Genomic DNA, 15,867 nt, shown 5'->3' with positions numbered 1-15,867 from the left:
CTGTGGCGATAGGCCTCCACTTCATAATTCGGATACTACTGAATTGGAGTGGAATGGGAAGCCCTGTATTCTACAGAGACAGGATTTTGTGAGAAGGGGGCTGGATCACGTTGGCAATGATCCACCCACCATCTTCCTTCCACTACCCATCCTGGGAGCCACCTGTCACCTGTGAGGTTCATGAGATATTCCTTGGTAATCACTTGATTCTGGAAGTAGGGGTTACTCCAAAAGAACAACATGATCTTGCAGAGATGAACGGAATGCTTGGCTTCTTTCACCTGTCAGGACAAGGTGGAGAAAACTTACATACGTTTTCCGGTGAGGTGCCCACTGTTGCTTACAGGAATAAATTATTTCCCTTACACTCCCCCCTAAACCCTCTAGCCTCAGTCTTCCCGGCATCACCTCCAAGTTGATCATGTAGCTCAGCATGTCTTCATCTTGGTCAGAGATCAGGGCTGACATCTGGAGGTGGTTTGCAATCTGATTTAGGTCAAAGAGCCTTTAGATGCGATGGAAGGAAAAGCTAGAAGCAACAGGGAAGAAGGCCGAAGTGCACCCGGAGTCTGGGGTGGGGGATTTCTCAGATCTGCTTCCATATATGACCTCCTTTTTTCCTCTCTTCCCCCTGAATTAAGGCCTCTTGGGTTCACAGAGGGTGTATACTTCTGAGGCCGACTGCACTGACACGGGGAGGGACGATTTGCAGAGAGTTGCTTGTGTCTGAGGAGTGGCAGAATCTGCTTATACCCGAAGACACCCAGTCCCAGATCGGACTGGCAAGGGGGAGGAATCACACTCCGTTAACAATAGCTTGATTCACAGAAAAACCTGTTCTGGTGAAAACTTGCTTCTGCTCTTCAAAAAGATGCCCCAAACGTCTGCTGCTGGGCCTCACGAAGGGTTTCTCTGCCGCATGCAGGAAAATAGTACCCGCGTCTGCTCCGGCTTTCTACAGCCACACTTGTCCATGGCAATTCACTGTTTTTCCCCAAATAGTCACATCGATGCCGAGCTGCCCGTTAAGTTCCTTACACTTCTCCGAGAGCACCTCTCCACTAGAAAGGCAGAAGAAACACTGAAAAGGTTAAAGACTGGCCAAGAAGCCAGGGATGCTCTGGATGAATGAGCCTCTGCGGTCCAGGTGCGGCTTGCGCCTCCGCTCCATCTTTCCCCTCTGCTGAGAAAAGGCCTTCCTGGCTGCGGCATTAACCGGCTCTAGCTCCACCTAAATGGCCAGTAGTTCCTCCAGTGTCAACTCTGGGGTCATGGGCCCAGGGCCAGGCTGTGCCCGCTGGTCCTCCTCCAGCCGCTCCACGTCGGCCACCTCCTGGGCCACCACCTCCACCTCCGCGATTATGTCATCCAACACCAGCACCGCCTCCTCCACCCAGGCTGCCTCCTCGCTCTGCGCTCCGGGAGCCCCCTCCTGCAGAGCCTCCATCCTGAAGACAGTGCCCTTCTCCGGACTCCCACAGACCACCACCTGTGCTGCCCGACCCACGCCACAGGAACCCTGCCGCTGCCCTTACTAGAGCTTGTGGGTCGGTGGTCCCTCACGGCGCCAGCCCCAGGCTTCCAGACGCCTCCTAATGGACTGCACTCAAAGGGCTCCGGGAGCCGTGCCGAGACCGCCGGCCTCCCTGCGTGGCCAATCAGTGCAAGGGTGTGGGAGTCTCCCTGGGCTGCACCAACCCAGGTTGGGCTGCACCAACCCAGGTTGGCCTGCAGTCCCAGCCTCTTGGGGTAAGCCTCCTCTGAGAAGCCCTCGGAGCTTGTGCCAGGTAGCTCTGTGTCCAGGCACACGCAGGCTGCGTGGCCTTTGGAACTGTGGGCATGGAAGCCCTGTGCCCTAACTGACATCCTGAGTGTGGCAAGCTATTGACCCACAGGGAATACATGAAACAGCTCACTTCATTAGGCAGGCCAGGTAGGTGGTACGGAATATTGCAGATCCAGAGAAGAACTCACTCTGGCTGCTGGGGTGAGGGCGGCGGCGGGTGTCCTGGGGAAAGGGGGTCGGGGCGGGGCGTGGGAGGAAACTCACCTGATTGTGCTGAGGTGGAATTCGTCTGCTCCAGAGGCCAGAACCCCGGCTCGCACTCTCGCAGGCCTAAGCAAATACAGGCTCCGCCTTCCATGCTTCCTCCCTGAGGAAGATGTATTCCAAGGAGCATTCCAAAGGGCCTCTTGTCCTATGCCCCGGGCAAACAGGAGGCCAGCCTCCAGGACTGGCCATCGACGGCCTGCGTGCATGCTGTTGTGCACTGCCTTGCGGATCCAGAGGCTCCCACACGCGCAGCAGCGGCTCCCGTGCCTGCTGGTGGGGCTCTGCAAGCCCAGGTCCTCGTCCTCTGGCTCCCGAGCTCCTGTGCGCAGTTGACCCTGCATGGGACTTGAGCCACACGGCGACTGCTGCAATCTGCGGGCCCATCGGGACTCCTTAGGAAACCTGGGTCCACATAGGTGTGGGACTAGGTTCTCAGCAGGTCGCCGCCCATGGGCCTTTTGGGGAGGGGGCCTCCTGAGGAGCGGCTCCCAGAGCCTAGGGGTGACGAGGATTGGCTGGACTCCATAGGCCCGGGTCTGTGGGAGCACCAGAGGGGCACAGTGTTCAGGCTGGAGGCTCTGCTGGAGAGGACAGCCGGGGCACAGAGCAAGGATGCAGCCTTGGAAGAGGAGGTGGTGCTGATGGTGGAAGACATAATGGCTGAGGTAGAGGTGGTGGTTGTGGAGGAGACCGACGTGGAGTGGCAGAAGGTGAACCAGCGGGCAAGGCTGGCCCTGGACCCAGCATACCCGGGGAGTCAATGGACTTGCTGGAGATCCTTCACATGGAGCTGGGCTCCGCGAATGCTCCAATCCACAGGGTACCTCCGGCTTCTGGGCCAGAGCCATATCCTTGCAGCTGCCGATGCAGGGATAGGCATCGGGCTTCAGGAGGGGATTGGGGGCTGGGTGGAGGGAGGAGCCAGGTGGGAGGCCCAAGGGGTCAGCCAGGAGGCAGGGGATGGGGGACAGGGTGGGAGCCGAGGCCAGGTTCCTGCAGATCAGAGGCCAGCTTGCTAGTGGGAGCCGTGAGAGCACGTGGTAGGAAAGGGGAGCCAAGCACAGCACTCACAAGGGAGAATCGCGGTACCAAGGGCCCTTCACGCACAGCGCCAAGTTAAAAGGTATGTTTCCTTGGGAAATGCCCTGGAGGAAGGGGAGTCTGCACGCCCGTGCCAGCTATTGAACCACCCCCGCTCTGAGTGCCTGTTTCCAACAGGCTCACCCCAGAAACACAAGGTGCTGAAGACTCGGGTTCGCGGTGCATCGAGCTGCTGACCTCCACAAGGCAGGCACCAGCTCCCCAGATATGCTTTCTTCCGCCTGCCGGCGCTGCACACAAAGCGGTGTAGGCCCTGAGCATATATAACCTCCTTTGCACCCACGCGAGCCCCATGGGGAGCATGACGCACAACCCTGCAGCCCATTCTACCTACAGGGCTTCCCTCAACTGTACAGGCCCACCTCTCAGGAAGACCAGGATAAGAGGACACCAGACACCCGGACATCAGCAGAGCATGTCCAGCACCCTGCACACCAGGGCCTCCTGCAGCTCATGAATGCTGAGGAAGAAACCGCCTCACACCACCCCGCCCCCTGCCCCTAAGCTGCAACCACCTGCCCACTTATTCCGCCACCTGTCCAGGCTCAGCTCAGCTGTCTTTGCCTGGCTCCACCGACCCCCAAAACAACCATAGTTTTGAAGTTGCTTCCTCTCCAGACAGAGGCAGAGGTAAACAAGGGAGGGTGACAGGCCAAATGTCTGGGAGATAGCCCTGCTCCACATTCTCTGTGCTCCTGCAAATTGCAGGGTTTCACGAGGCTTGCCCACCCAATCATCTGGAGGCTCCTTGAGCAGAGGTAGATTGTTTGGCACACCCAGATGTCGGCATGGGTCAGAAACCATGATGAAGTCCTGCTGTGCTACATGATGGTCAGGCTGGGGAGCTGGGGGCTATGGGAGGGGTCCGGTGTCTGAGTCAGTTTGAGGTCCCCCTGGGCCCCGGTGGTGTCTCAGTGGCAGAGCTGGGAAGGGGAAACTCATGCTTTGCTCCAGCTAGCAGGCCACCTCAGCCCAGCTAGATGAAATGGTCCCGTTGAGTCCATCCTCTTTCTCCTTCTTGGTCAGGCAGGTGGAGGAACACAGCCATCCAGGTTACTGGCCGCAGGAAGAAGATGTACTTTCATCACAACCTTTACTTCCACAATGAAGTGATCATTCAGGAGTATTGTGTTGGCATCCCTGGTAAGGAATGCCTCCCAGCATGGTAGGGGAGCTGGTGTGTGGGAGGGTCAGCCTGGCTTGAACCTTCCTGGCTCCTCTGCCTCCAGGATCCAGGGTGTCTCGTTCCACTGCAGTCCACCGGTTCTGGGATCGTGAAGGTCAAGCCTCCAGCTGCAGGCAGAATATGGCCTACCTGAGCTTGTTCAGTTGGTTGGCTGAACATGACTGCCTGGATTTTGGCAGGATTTCTGAGGTCGAGTCTGCCGTGGGGCATCATAGGAAAGGACCTCGCTGGTCATTCCTTGGCCTTTGGGGAATTGGCTTTGAACCCTGACCTGACCTGTAGTGGACCCCCTTCTACATTCCCCCAGATCATCAGCCAGGCCTATGGCTCAATCCCTTGCAGTTCTACTCCAGGGAGGGGAGGGACAGCATTAGAGAGGGAACAGAGAGGAGGCCAGGCAAGGAGCCTAGAGCTGTGAACTGAAAGGCCTTTGAGTCCTGGATCTGTGCCCTACTTGGAGAATCCAAGGATCATGGAGGAGACTGCAGTGAGCAATCCCACGCCATCCATGGGTTGGGGCAGAACGGCCCATAAGGGAACTGTAACACCCACATGTAAGGATTGGGGAACCCTAAGCTACCTATGATGCATATGTGGCTAAAGTCAGTGGGTGAGAAGCAAGGCTTAAGGGATAGCTGTCTTATCATCACTCTCCACCTCCCTCCCCTGCCTTGAGGCCTGCTACCCACTGGGGCTCAGTTCGAGCTCAACCAGGGCCCCCTCCCTCTCTGTGCGGATGTCCACCTGAGGCCCTTCTACGTTTATGTCCTTTTGGAATGGTTCTCCCAGGCCCGTCATGTTCTGTTTCAAGGAGCCCAGGCTCCCCTGACATGCATTCTCCTCTCTGTCATTCTCACTCCCACTTTCCTTCCTTGCCAGATAAGACAGGCCACTGCACAGGGAATCTGGAAGACAACACTGGGCTCCAGTGTGAGGAAATGTTCTACGTTCTCCATGTACTTGTACTTTAGTGTTTCCTCCGGGGGAGGAAATGTTAAGAGATTACAAAATGGATGGGGACCTTCAGTGTGTGTCCAGGGAGGGACACACACTGGCTGGGAATTAAGACCCACCTGAGTAATGCCGTGGACATCCAGTGTCAGTTATCTTGATAAAGACCTGCTTTGTTACATCGCCTACTGTTAATATAAAAGTTAATTTCTTAGAATATTGAAAAGCAAATTTAAGTATGAGGAAATATAATTTGTTCATAATTGTATGAAAAAACTGCAGACTGATCCATTTTTCATTACAATTTTTATGTGAGACTTGAAGTGTTTATGAAGTTTTAAGATACATTTTTATTGTTCTACTCCTGGCAATTTTTATGATCATTTTTGCAATACAGAGACATGGACACTCGGAAGTTTTTGAGGGATTTTCAGTTTCTTTTAGAGAGCTTAGTTGTAAACTTTGATATTTTTCCCCTGTGGTTCTTTTCAGTTTACTGTTTGTATTTTATATATGAGATGTTAAATTTGTTTTCTTATTTGCCCCTTCTGGAACTTTCGTTTTAAAGGAATTTTGTTTTCTGTTAGATATGTGAGTTTCCTGTGAGCACTTTTTCTAGTACTGATTTTTTTTTAATTCATTAGTTTTTGGGTGTGTGTTTGTTTGTTTCTTTTGAGATGGAGTCTCACTATGTCACCCAGGCTGGAGTGAAGTGGCACGATCTCGGCTCACTGCAAACTCTGCCTCCCAGCTTCAAGGATTCCCCTACCTCAGCCTTCTGAGGAGCTGAGATTACGGGCGCATGCCACCATGTCCAGCTAATTTTTGTATTTTTAGTCAAGACTGGGCTTCACCATATTTGCCAGGCTGGTCTTGTACTCCTGACCTCAAGTGATCCGACCACACTGGCCTCCCAAAATGCTGGGTTTCCAGGCGTGGGCCACCACACCTGGCCTCATTTGTTTGTTTATGTATTTTAATCCTTGTTCTATTTTCTTCATGTACATGTATTTTAGAGTTATCGAAATCATATATTTTATTTAGTTAATACTTTAGTAAGATTTTAAAAGTAATGTTTTTCATTCAGTAAATACAATATTGTGAATAGATTAAATCTTGTGTAGTATTGTCATTCTGTCTTTTAGAAATTATTAAGAACTCTGATACTGTTTCTCTCCCACCTGAAGAGAACATGCAGATAGTTATAAAAAATTGTGTGAATGGGTAGGTGTTAGAATATAATTTGAAAGAATAGTAAAGTTCACAAATACAATTTCACATTTGTATTTTGCATCATTTTGAAAATTTTATTTGCTGACACATGAAATTCTGCATTCACCTTCATGTTAAATATACAATTATGAATCAGTTTCAAGAATGAAAACAATCCAAGGCCAAGCGTTAGTTCAGGAAGTAGAAAGCAGTTGTTATGTAGCAAAAAACATATTTATTGAAGGTATATTTAGAGAGATTTTAGAAGGCTTAAGTCAACATTTTGTTGTTGTTGCTCTGGTGTTTTATCACACTGTGACCAGACTGTAGCATCACTAGTTATAGTCACTAGGCTACCAAAGTCTCAGGGCTGCAGCAATTGTTATTGAAGAAAGTGTCAGCGTGCTTGGCTGTTTAAGGAGGCTAGAGGACTTAGGAGTTTTCACCCAAAGCACATGGGCCTGGTTTAGTGGGTAGCCTTCCTTTGCTGAAGTAGATAAGATCCAGGAGAAGTGTTGACTTATTGTAGTAGCTAGGGCTTTGAGACTGGTGAAGCCTATTTGTCTCCAACTGCCATTGCCAGATATTGGTCTGCACATAATGACACTTCCTGAACTCACTGACTCCTGTAAATTCAAATGTAGCATTTGGATTTAAATCCCTATTCCAACTTCTTAACCTTAGATCTAATAAGTGGATAACAAAAGATGTATTCAGAAGAAAGTGAGACATCAGATATGTACAAAAGTAAATCATCCTGATCAAATACCTTCAAAAATATTACTACAAAAATCACTGAAGATTAAACCTTAAAAAGTTATTTTAATTGGGGAAATAGAAAAAGGTTGGACTCGTTTGAAAGTCTGAGGGGTAAAGATACTATTATTCGAATATGGGAATTATATAAAATGTCTAATTTGTTTGAAGAGCAGCATACTAGCTATTTAGTATGGCTAAAGATTAATAACCCATGTAAGAAAACTCAGAGATAAACAGCAATTTTTTTCAGAGATTTTGTTCTGTAATTAAAGACTTTTAAAATGGTTGCCTACTGACGAGCAATTCGCTTATTATTTAGACATATGTTGTACACCATTTTATACAGGGACAAAGTTATAGTTTCTATCATGTAGAACAAAAAATAATCGACTGTGTATCACATTTGCATTAGAGTCTTTGGTCTGAGTAATGAAGCAAACAATGGAACTGCCTATGCCAGGGTACAGGTGGGCACAGCTGGAAGCTTCCATCACTTGCATCTTTAACATTTCTGGATTCTCATCGGTCTCTCCTAGAAAGACAAATGGACTATAACTATTCTAAAGAACATATGTTACATTTAATCACTAAGTATTGAGGTAAGACCATGATCTGTCTTATCACTGTCTCCTCATTACTTTAAACTTGTATGTATAACATACAAAGATATTCAGTTTATTTTCTCACCATTAACATTTTACACTGCACATTTATCAATTTCATTCTCTTTCTAGTGACTTTGTTGTTGTTGTTGTTGTTGTTGTTGTTGTTGAGATGGAGTTTCGCTCTGTCACTCAGTCTGGAATGCAGTGGCCTGATCTCGGCTCACTACAACCTCCGCCTCTTGGGTTCAAGCAATTCTCCTGCCTCAGCCTCCTGAGTAGCTGGGATTACAGGCACACACCACCACTCCTGGCTAATTTTGTATGTTTAGCAGAAATGGGGTTTCCTCATGTTGGTCAGACTGGTCTCAAACTTCTGACTTCGGGTGATTCACTGGCCTCAGCCTTACAAAGTGCTGGGATTACAGGCGTGAGCCACCACGCCAGCCCCCCGCTTTTTTCTTGAGACAAGTTCTTGCTTGGTCACCCAGACTGGAGTGCATTGGCACAATCTTCACAAACTGCAGCCTCAATCTCCTAGTCTCAAGCTATCTTCCTGTCTCAGCCTCCCACATAGCTGGGACTACACATGTGCAACACCACACCAGCCTATTTGTTGTTGTTGCTGTTTAGTGATGAAGTCTTGCTATATTGCCCAAGTGGCTATCACATTCCTGGGCCCAAAGGGTTCTCCTAGTTCAAGCTCCCAAAGGCTGGAAATATAGGAGTGAGTCACTGCGGACAGCACCATCACTCTTTACTCACTTTTTAAATGCCACTCTTCAAAATTAACAAGTAAATTTTACTTATGGAATTCCAAATTCCAAGTCAAGTTCAGCTTCATTTTCATAAAGAGGTTAAAAACAAAATAAAACCAAAAAAAGCTTCATTTTCCTTTGTGTTGAAGTGAGCAAAGAGTTAGAAAGCAAATCATCTCTATTTTGGTTTACGAAATTGACTATACATAGAAAGATCCTCGTATAATTGTTTTCAGATCTAAAATCCTGTGAAGTTATTATCAGGACCATCATCTTATAAAACAAAAACAAATCTCCTAGTGGGTCTTTTATGTGGATTAAATATCTTATAATTAGTAATGGATACAATTGTGATTATAGTTATTCCTTGAACCATAATATTAAAAATATGAACCTCATTTTTTTAGAGCTGCTACCCTAATATGAAAAGTAACTGCTGACCTGGTATAATAATTTGTGGCCCAGACAGCCAGCATTCTGAATTATTCAGGTTTTTCAGATAGCCCAACTGTGCTAAGAGCCGAAAGGGAGTCTAGACATCTTGGAGGAGTAGCAAAGCCTGATCATTTCTTTCTACCCCACTCAACAACCGGAATCTCTCATGAAATAGCATGATAGACACCTTCACAATTCTCAGTGGTGTGCCAGTGTGCCTCAGACCCAGAATCACAGCAGTGTTTTCAGGATTCCTGTGTGCACAGGCAAAAATTTATTATAGTACATTCATTAGAAAACCAGCACCTTAAGCCTACATCAGGCTTTCCAGCATATTTCTTTAGTCATGATACACAAGGTACCTAGCTTATCTTCAGAGAAATCAGAAATCTATGAATAAAGAGCCCACAGACAATGGGATTAGGAGAGGAATTAATTAACAGAGGTACTAGTAAGCCAAACACAGTGAGACAATTTATTTTTAGCCTAAACCAAAAATGTTATCTGTATATGCCAGATGGTCATACATGATAGAAGTAAATTTGGACAGAGAAACCTTCAGCAATGTATTTATGGGATAATGAATTATAGGGTATGGGAAGAGGCAGGCACAAACTTACATGTTCCTGACACAGTGGGCAGCTGTGAGAATCCAACAGTGGCTAACTATGGAACCACAGCAGAAATCACTTCCATGGCTGATGATCACAGCTTGCCAAGGCATAGCATATTGCAGAGCAATCCGATCTGCCAAAGCTGAGGAGAAAAATAAGCCTAATTGTGCTGATTTGAATAGAATTGCCAACTGTAGATGATTTTTAAAGTTTTAAATCCCTCCTATTTCTGCTAACTAAGTCAGCATTGTTAAATACGACTAGCGAAGACAAAGTTCTACCTCTATTGTGTTTATGCATTTTCCTTGAAAAAAAGTATTCCTGTTATTATCTTTCCAAGGTCATAGTTTCTTTATATCCTAGCTTAAATTTCTTTAATCAAAATATTGGGAGCCATTCCAGCTTTCTCTCCCACTGCAATATTTGTATATCTATGATTTTAGCTACTTAGAAGCCATTGAAGCAGATAGGCCACAAAAAATACAATGATTTGAAGACATTAGATAGATAAGGAAAAATTTGGAGATAAGGCAGCTGTCTCTAAATTGGAGGGGGCTTATCTTCCTAAACTTATAATCTTAGTGAGATATCAAACCAATAGTTTAAATAGAAAATTTAAGTTTGAGGTTCAGGAAAGAGCTCATATTTTTAAAAGTATTTCAGAATTCCTCAGAAAACTGAGTTGAAGCAATGCTCATTAATATATAGAGAGAGAGATAAAAATGGTGAAGATGACCTGTCTATAGAAGGGGTAAGGAAGTATAGATGAAATTAGAAGCATAACTAAGATCTTAAGTGTAGCTGTCTTTGAATTAGACTTTGGAGGATGTAAGCAAATAATTATGGCCTCCTTTATGTTTCAAAGTATTATTTACTGTAGCTTTGGCAATAGGTGGTAGCTATAAAATAGCTGCAGTTAAGTGCACATTTAATACACGAGACCAAAAGAGATCACTCAATTTCCAAGGAAATAGGTGAAGTACAGTAACATGAAATAGACATTGCTAATCTTATGATAAGTTTTCTGATAGCCAAGGGAAGGGGGAACCTGATAGTCGCACTGTAATATAGTCTAGTACACTAGCACCTAAAACACATTACTTATCAACTACTATGCTGTTTCCAAACATCATAATATCTTTAACTTAAAACAAACTTAATTTTAAATAACTATATTACAAGTGTCAGGTACTGCATGGTAGTAAGGAAATGTCTTTGTGTTAGGAGAGTGTGTCTTAATGTTAGCCCTATTCATCTTTTGCCATGAGAAATTGATCAATCCATTGTACTTATCTACTATCAGAATACGCATTTAAGATAATTATAATAATCATGTTATTTGATCTGTAGGGATACTATGGAAATTGAATCATATATCAAAGTATGAAATGGCTATGTGAGCCATAAGGAAAATAATTTTTTCAAGCATTTCTCAGGAAGAGCTTTCTCTCCACTCTTGTTCCCTCTATTCTTTTCTATTTCCATTCTCTTCTTCCTTTACTTCTCCTACCAAGTTTTTGAGCCTTACTCTGAGGCTGTGGCAGAAAGATGAAGTGTGGCCGGAAAGCACTAGCAGTGGAGGTAAAAGCCAAGGCATTTGTAGAGGTAGAGACTGAAAGAGACATGGAAGCAGAGGTAGTCATGTGTCCTTGATGGTGCCAGGGTGCATGGCTAGGCCATGTCACTCCCTGGAGCCAGAAAAGGAAAGGGTGCACTTGGCTGAAGACACAGGGCTTTGTGCAATGCTCCTCAAAGTAACAAGATTCCCACTTGCACCCAAGTGTCCTTTTGCTGTTGCTGGCACACCAAAGGTGCTCTCAGGTCACCCTGAAAAAAACAAGAGACAAGATATCAATCAATATTTTGAAGGAGGGCCAGAATAACTTTTGTTGTTCAAGATATTTCTCTTTCTCTCTGGTATTCACACCCCATGAATTTGTACCTTAGAGCCAGCCTCCCACATAGCTTTCTTGGCCACCATACAAAAAGTGAATTCATTCAACTTGGGGCAAAATTGGACACAAGTGCTGATTTGTAGAATGCTTGGGTGCTTTTTTTGCTGAATTCCAGGACTTTCTGATGAAAAACAGAGAAGAGGTGTTTGTGGTTGTTTGTTTGTTTTCAAATTTAGCTTAGATTAGAGAGAGAAACATAGTGAAGAGAAAGACAATTTTTTTTTTATTATTCAAGAGAGGATAATATTCTTTTCCCAAACATACTTCTCTTCCATGCCATTGTCTTCTTCATTAGTCACCCCTCATAAGGGACCAACTAGGTAGCTAATAGTCACATAGTTGTATAAATTTACTCCATTCCAGACTTTCCTCTGGGCATACAGGAAGGACCAGGGGGTTGAAAATGTTGTGTCTGCCTTGGGAAGATCAACCCAGGGGTCCCTTGAGACCTAGGTAGGGTATGGCACTGTCAATCCTGACTGTCTAAGCTTAGGCAGAATCCAGAAGATGACTACACCCCATTTGGACCAGGGCCAGCGCTCCTGAGCTTTTTCTGGGGAAAAAATCAAGAAAAAGTCTTATTATTTCCACATTTCAATTGGAATAAGCCCTGTACATCATGTGAATCAGATGAAGTCCAGGTAAGCACTAAAGTACGAATACTACTTTATAAACTATTTTTGAGGATCACTTGAGACCAGGTGGGCAACATGATAAGACTTTATTTCTGGAGAAAATGAATAAAAATTAGCCAGAATCAGTGGTGCATGCCTGTGGTCCCATGTACTGAGGAGGCAGAGGTGGGAGAATCCCTTAATCTTGGGAATTTGAGGCTAATGTGAATCATGCCACTGCACTGCAGCCTGGGCAAAAGAGCAAGACCCTGTCTCCATCTCTCTTTCTCTCTGTCTCTCTCTCACACACAGACACAGACACACAAAGAGAAAGATATTCATTAACAATCTCAATGTTGTAATTGCCTTATAATGATATCTTAATCTTGAAATGAATTACTCAGACTTACATAAAATTGCCATATCTAGCTGTGGTAAGGATCCACTGTTCATTTAGTATGGAGCCAGCACAGAAATGAGAGAAAGACAGTTGCAGGAAACTATCCAAGGAAATTCACCAATTTTTGCCTCCCAGCAGTTGGGAAAGAGGGGGACATGGCCAGGGCGTAACCCACACTCTGCAGAAGGAATAAACCTGTGGAACAGAGTGAGATTAGTGTTACTAGTCTCCTATTTCTAAAATCTAATTTTAGGTTTTTAGGAATATGCTTGGAAATTCAGTATCTTCAATTCTTAGAAAATATTTGGAAATGTACATTATTCATCCAACAATTTTAGATAAACTACAGAGGTTATCTCCATATTTTCCCTTCAAATAATACAGTACATATGTTATATATCTTATTATTTATATCCAAGATATAATACTATTATCCAACAGTGTGTATCTATATGTACATACCTCAAGTGGAAATAAGAAAACATTTCTAAGAAGTAAGACTATCTTTAAAATACTGTTCTCTGAATAGAATTGTGTTCATAAAACATAGTTCATAAATCTTGTTTGGCAAAAATAAGATATTCTGTTAATATTTAGACATCTCTGCTGATTCATATAATAACATACATTTTGGTTTTGCAAAGGTCTGAGAACATAACCTCTTATCTTACAAACTCTGGTTTTAGGCTTCAACAAGAGTCTTCGTACTAAGTATATTAACTCAAACATATGACTAGACTAAAGGTGCCTGTGGTTTCACGAGAAATAACACCTGTCTTGAAGAGCCAGTAAGCCTGTAAATTCTCTTTCCAGATCACAGCTAGTTGACACTCATCCAGGGAAACATTGCGTTCTGAATGCCTAAGAGGTTGTTGTACAGGCTTGGGTCCAGATTGAGATCCAGGCATCAGGAGAGGGTGTTTTATTAAAAGTGTGGCTGGAGCAGCATGCAAGGATGAAAAAGATTGAGAAAGAATAGACTCTTCAGTAAATGTTGAGGAAGATATTTTCTGAAGAGGATTAGCAGAAAAGGCTATGGAAAGAAGAATAGGAGAGAAGACCAGAGGAGAAAAAACTGAGCAAGATGGGAAAACGCAGAATGAAGGGAATGTACAAGAAGAAAAGACTTAAGAAGAACACAGTGTACATGGAGATGGAAAAGAACAAGAAAGAAGAAAGAAAAAGGAGGAAGAAAGAGAGACAAGAGAGGTAGCTGGGACTTCAGGGCTTTCTTTTATCTTGATAATTTTTAATTTCCTTCCATAGTGCTGGTAAACAACTCTTCCAGGAAGCCAAATGCTTGTAAGCTGGCTTGGTTGGAGAGAATTGATTTTATCCTGGCTTTCTGTGGCAGTTATCTCAGTTAACAAAGCTATTAAATACTGATCTGGGAAAGAAACTGTTTTTACTGGCAAAAAGGTTACACGTTTAGACAAGGAGACAAAATGACTCATTAAGAGTGTTTCTCCATTCAGCTCAATTTCAGGAGGAGAAAATGATGCAATTATATTAGCCTTATAATGGGTTCTGGGTCTTAGTATTTTTGTTTCAGGCTAGATCCAGGTTCTCACTTTGCCACCTTTAAAATCCACAAAGGATTCAATAATATCAGCTTCAGACTGGATCCAGTCTGTGTCTGCTTGGGTTACAGGCAGTATCCAAGATATGAGTGTTCTTCCTTTAAGCAAGATCCATGGTTTGACTACTGCAGGTAGAACCTTGGGCCAGAATCTTAGAACCAAAGTTTCAGACTGAATAAAATTGTGAATTATATCAATGTCAGGCTGGACCGAGGAACTGAGTATTTGAGATTTTGAATAAGCCTATGAGCTGCCTTTATGCACCTGAATGTAAAACAAAGATCTGACTATATCAGTTTCCTGCTTGTTCCAGGGTCTCACTGCTTGGGTTTCAGGGTGGGTCCATGTTTGATATGTAGCAGCTCTTTGCTGAGTCCAGGGACAAAATATACCAACTTCAGTCTGGGGCCAGGGAGAAAGTGGCTGACTTTCAGGATGAATTCAGGATTTAACTGTATCACATTGAGGCTGTCAGCAAGATGTGACTGTATCAATTTCAGTCATGTTACAGGGTTTTATTCCTTGGCTTACAGTCCAAATTTGGAATACTTCAGTTTCAGGTTGGTTCCAGTATCTCATTGAATTTATTTGAGTCTGGAACCAGTATCTTATCACTCTATTGGTTTCATGGTGGGTCCAGGGATGAATTCCAGAGTAAGTCCATGGTCTGATTGCAGCAGGTGCATGCTAAATCCAAGAGTAATTTATGCTAATTTGATTGTGGGTCCAGGAGTGTGACGCTTGAGATTCAAGTTGGGTCCAGGGTCAAACTGCATCGTTTTGGGGACAAACATATCAACATAGCTGTCTCAGGCCAGGTCCTACTTGCTTGAGATTCAGGCTCAGTCCATTGTTTTATTTTATCAGTTTCAGAATGGGTCCAGAGTCTGACAGTATTGGTTTCAGCATAGGTCCAAGGTTGGATAACATCACCTTCAGACTGGGTCCAGGGTCTGACTGCATTCTTTTCAGATTGGTTCCATGGGTGGATTATGGCTGCATCCAGGTAGTAACTGTTTGAGAGTAAGGTTGAGTACCATTTCTTCTTACATAATTTTGGGTCTGAAGCCAAGCACTCAGAATATTAATATCAGGCATGGTCAAGCATTTTGCTGCCTGTATTTCAGTCTGATACAGTAGCGTACCAGACAAGGACAGGGTCCAGAGTCTGACTGCTTGAAATTCAGCATGAGTCAAAGGTCTGATTGTATTAGTTCTAGCTTGAGTCCAAGGGTGGATTGTGCCTGCTTCAGTCTGGATCCATATTTTACTATAACGGCTTCAGAAATTGTTGTGGATCTTATTGTACCTACTTCAGATTGTGTATATGGGAAGAAGGCATCCCTTTTGGATTGGATCCATGTTATTAAAGTTGTAGTTCTCTGTTTGGCCCAGGATTCTATTTTACCAGGTCCAAAGGGAGTAAATGTGCTCAGTGTTTGAAATTCTGGTGAACCCAAGGTTTTATTTTTTCTGTTCCAGTTTTAAACAAAGTTCTATAACTAGAGCTTCAGGTTGGGACCATGGTTTTGCTGCTGGAGGCCCAGGCACTATCCAGGATATAAGTGTTCCAAATTCAGGCAAAGTCCATTCACTGATACATTCAATTTCATGATGTGTCCATAAAATAGACTCTTGATTTTTATC

The 15,867-nt window shown here is 44.5% G+C and overlaps 1 pseudogene; it reads right to left on the bottom strand.

Moving 5' to 3' along the window:
- The window catches only part of LOC107966130 (RNA-binding motif protein, Y chromosome, family 1 member F/J-like), a 366,174-nt pseudogene that overhangs the window by 29,516 nt on the left and 320,791 nt on the right, over positions 1-15,867 (bottom strand).

The sequence above is a fragment of the Pan troglodytes genome, chromosome Y (genome assembly GCF_028858775.2).
Source record: "Pan troglodytes isolate AG18354 chromosome Y, NHGRI_mPanTro3-v2.0_pri, whole genome shotgun sequence".
In the NCBI taxonomy this organism is placed as follows: Eukaryota; Metazoa; Chordata; class Mammalia; order Primates; family Hominidae; genus Pan; species Pan troglodytes.
This window is presented reverse-complemented; position numbering and strand designations above follow the sequence as displayed.